This window comes from Anguilla rostrata, chromosome 11, assembly GCF_018555375.3.
Source record: "Anguilla rostrata isolate EN2019 chromosome 11, ASM1855537v3, whole genome shotgun sequence".
In the NCBI taxonomy this organism is placed as follows: domain Eukaryota; kingdom Metazoa; phylum Chordata; class Actinopteri; order Anguilliformes; family Anguillidae; genus Anguilla; species Anguilla rostrata.
The window spans coordinates 6416149-6420600 of record NC_057943.1 but is presented as its reverse complement, the minus strand read 5'-3'; the positions used below and the strand labels follow the sequence as shown (position 1 = coordinate 6420600).

Genomic DNA, 4452 nt, shown 5'->3' with positions numbered 1-4452 from the left:
AGAGGGGAGAACGGCAGACACACTGAGGCATTTATTTTGATGTGCCCGACCCGTCCTGACCTCGAACAGTTTCACACAATCAGAGGAGATCATAAAAACGGCGTCCCACCCCCCGTGTTATAAATTCGAGTCACAGCGCGGACCTCGGGGGTTCGATGGAGGTCGAGCCGCGCGGAGCCCTGCAGCGGGAGGACGTCCCTCGCCGGGCGTACTCACACGGATCCTGATTGGACGGGATGAATATTGATCAGTCGCTGAGTGACATTTAGCAGGTGTAATTCATTTGCACGTGTAATGGCGGACGTGGAGGAGCGCAGAGGCGGCTGCCTCTTTAAAATGTCAGCCTGCGCGGCGGCTGGACGGGTCGCCATTTCGCGGCCCGGGGTGTGGTGGGACGGCCGGAGTGGCGTTTATCTCTTTTTGTTTCCTTTCTGCTCGACGGCCACTGGGATCACGGCGATTAGAGGACAGGCATAGTGAAAACAGATGTTCATTTTCCCCCCTTCTCTCTCTTGCTTTCTCTCTCTCTCTCACTCTCTCCCTCTCTCACTCTTTCTCTCTCCTTCTCTCTCTCACTCTCTCTCTCTCTCTCTCTCCCCACTCTCCCTCTCTCTCTCATTCTTTCTCTCTCCTTCTCTCTCTCACTCTCTCTCGCTCTCTCCCTTTCTCTATCCCTCTCTCTCTCTCCCTTTCCCTCACTCTCTCTCCCTCTCTCTTGCTCACTCTCTCTCTCCCTCTCCCTTGCTCGCTCTCTCTCTCTCCTCTCTTTCTCCCCCCGTCTCCTGTGCAGTCAAGCCCTCCTCCGCTCCAACCTCAGTATTGTTCCTGTGCAAATACTGTGTTTTAGCGGGATCCCCTGCTGTAAGCACTTCTCTCCCCGCTCCGTTAATGGGATCCTCAATCACTGGGGTGCCTGGGGGGGCCTCCCCGCGCCCCGCCGCCCCGCGCGCCAGCGCAGCGGCCGCCGTCAGCCTTAAACGTCCACCCGACCTGCCCGCCGCTTCGCGCGCTCGCCCGAGCGCTGCCGACGCCCCGGCGCGTTCCAGCCGCCGAACCGCGGGAACTCTCGCGGTCCGCCCGCCGCTCAGACCGAGGAGCGTATTTCAACCTCGGGCGCGTAGGGTGCTATTTCTGAATGTGTGTTTCTGTGTGTAAAACCTCTTTCTGAATGTGTTTCTGTGTGTAAAACCTCTTTCTGAATGTGTTTCTGTGTGTAAAACCTCTTTCTGAATGTGTTTCTGTGTGTAAAACCTCTTTCTGAATGTGTTTCTGTGTGTAAAACCTCTTTCTGAATGTGTTTCTGTGTGTAAAACCTCTTTCTGAATGTGTTTGTGTGTAAAACCTCTTTCTGAATGTGTTTCTGTGTGTAAAACCTCTTTCTGAATGTGTTTCTGTGTGTAAAACCTCTTTCTGAATGTGTTTCTGTGTGTAAAACCTCTTTCTGAATGTGTTTCTGTGTGTAAAACCTCTTTCTGAATGTGTTTCTGTGTAAAACCTCTTCTGAATGTGTTTCTGTGTGTAAAACCTCTTTCTGAATGTGTTTCTGTGTGTAAAACCTCTTTCTGAATGTGTTTCTGTGTGTAAAACCTCTTTCTGAATGTGTTTCTGTGTGTAAAACCTCTTTCTGAATGTGTTTCTGTGTGTAAAACCTCTTTCTGAATGTGTTTCTGTGTGTAAAACCTCTTTCTGAATGTGTTTCTGTGTGTAAAACCTCTTTCTGGATGTGTTTTCTGTGTGTAAAACCTCTTTCTGAATGTGTTTCTGTGTGTAAAACCTCTTTCTGAATGTGTTTCTGTGTGTAAAACCTCTTTCTGAATGTGTTTCTGTGTGTAAAACCTCTTTCTGAATGTGTTTCTGTGTGTAAAACCTCTTTCTGAATGTGTTTCTGTGTGTAAAACCTCTTTCTGAATGTGTTTCTGTGTGTAAAACCTCTTTCTGAATGTGTGTTTCTGTGTGTAAAACCTCTTTCTGAATGTGTTTCTGTGTAAAACCTCTTTCTGAATGTGTTTCTCTGTGTAAAACCTCTTTCTGAATGTGTTTCTGTGTGTAAAACCTCTTTCTGAATGTGTTTTCTGTGTAAAACCTCTTTCTGAATGTGTTTCTGTGTGTAAAACCTCTTTCTGAATGTGTTTTCTTGTTGTTAAAACCTCTTTCTGAATGTGTTTCTCTGTGTAAAACCTCTTTCTGAATGGTGTTTCTGTGTATAAAACCTCTTTCTGAATGTGTTTCTGTGTGTAAAACCTCTTCTGATGTGTTTTCTGTGTGTAAAACCTCTTTCTGAATGTGTTTCTGTGTAAAACCTCTTTCTGAATGTGTTTCTCTGTGTAAAACCTCTTTCTGAATGTGTTTCTGTGTGTAAAACCTCTTTCTGAATGTGTTTCTGTGTAAAACCTCTTTCTGAATGTGTTTCTGTGTGTAAAACCTCTTTCTGAATGTGTTTCTGTGTGTAAAACCTCTTTCTGAATGTGTTTCTGTGTGTAAAACCTCTTTCTGAATGTGTTTCTGTGTGTAAAACCTCTTTCTGAATGTGTTTCTGTGTAAAACCTCTTTCTGAATGTGTTTCTGTGTGTAAAACCTCTTTCTGAATGTGTTTCTGTGTAAAACCTCTTTCTGAATGTGTTTCTGTGTGTAAAACCTCTTTCTGAATGTGTTTCTGTGTGTAAAACCTCTTTCTGAATGTGCTTTTCTGTGTAAAACCTCTTTCTGAATGTGTTTTTGTGTGTAAAACCTCTTTCTGAATGTGTTTCTGTGTGTAAAACCTCTTTCTGAATGTGTTTCTGTGTGTAAAACCTCTTTCTGAATGTGTTTCTGTGTGTAAAACCTCTTTCTGAATGTGCTTTTGTGTGTAAAACCTCTTTCTGAATGTGCTTTTCTGTGTAGGACCTTTACATTACATTACAGGCATTTAGCAGACGCTCTTATCCAGAGTGACTTGCACAACTTTTTACATACTGTAGCATTTACATTGCATCCCTGTATACAAGTGGATGTATACAGAAGCAATGCAGGCTGAGTACCTTGCTCAAGGGTACAACGGCAGTGTCCTACCTGGGAATCTAACCTCTGACCTTTAGGGTACAAGACCAGCACCTTACTCGTTACACTACACTGCCGCCCAGCATTGTGTCTGCATGTTGTGCGTCCGCCCTCATTGTGTGGGCCTGCTCGGCTACGCTAGCCTGCAGTACACTTCATTCAGTCTGAGCTATCCCCTGTCAATGAGGGTTTTAAACGTCACGGAAGCAGCGAGGCCTGTGCAGGCTTATGACTGCAAAACAGCGAGGGGAAAACGATACCCGAAACAAGGGAACTACGCCGAGCCTTATTTTTGTTAAAGGGCCATCATTCTCACTTAGCCAACTGGCTCAAATTAGCACGGTGAGGCTACTGCTAGCGGCCGCTAACGTTTGCTGAACCGCTCACCGAGGGAAATGGCGTAACTCTGTTTGAAGTATTTTTGCTCAAAATGCCTTATTCAGTGTATTTTTATAAAACTCAATCGGGCATACAATGGTATTATATAACTTTGTGAAATTAGTACGCTTCATTTACCCATTGTGGAATTGGATTGTTTTGTTGTTGTGCCTTGCAGCAGATTCGTCTGCACAAGAACAGCACCTGACCCTTCTTGCTGTGTATTATGTGTGTGTCGGGGAACCAAGGTCAGCACAGATAAATGGAAACTCGAAGGGCTTGGGCAACGAAGACCATTAGCGTCACATTCTGCAAGTGTTTCATTTGTACACTTGGAGTTAATCTATTAAGTTCTGAGGCTTAATGAAGAGCACGGATTCATATCCGTTTAAAAGCTGCTTAGACACTAAGATGCCAGAGGTCTGTGGAAATCCCAGGTCTGCTGTTTAATCGATGGAACATATTCCCTTCGTGGGGTCACACTGTGGGGCCAAAGTGCCAAGTAATATTTGAACTTCTGCTAATGGATAATCGATGGCGTTGAGAAGTACAAGTTGAGAATATTGACTCGCCTGCTTCCTATAAAAAAAATAAAAAAAACCCAAACTGCTTCATCTCAGACAAGTGCATTTAAGGACTTGCAGCAATGCTCTGAATATTAGAGAAACAAATCCCTCAAAATGGATTTTGTTTTTCGCGTGTGCTCGTTTTGTGTCTGAATGTGGTTTTATGCCAGCTTTTTAGCTGGTATACTCCAACGCACTTCAGGATAGATTTAATTAAGAATAGTCATGCCCTCTTGACAGCGCGTTTGCTAGCTGGCTGCGTATAATGGAAAACGTGCTCTTGTAATTGCACTGCAGAGAAACAAAGCTGCAATTCTTCTGACTGACCACATGATGGCAGTAGGTGGAATTAATTTGCGCCACTTGAGCTCTTCAGCAGTGGAGCCAGTGGTTTGTTGAACTTGCACTGATGGATATTGTAATTTCCCTTAGATTCAATGAAAACGTAAATAATCTCAGTTTTTTTTCAGAT

The 4452-nt window shown here is 44.4% G+C and overlaps 1 protein-coding gene across 1 annotated transcript in view; it reads left to right on the top strand.

Annotated features, from left to right (window-relative positions):
* The window catches only part of LOC135235342 (agrin-like), a 334070-nt gene that overhangs the window by 258264 nt on the left and 71354 nt on the right, over nucleotides 1–4452 (top strand). The gene's annotated exons all lie outside the window — the stretch shown is intronic.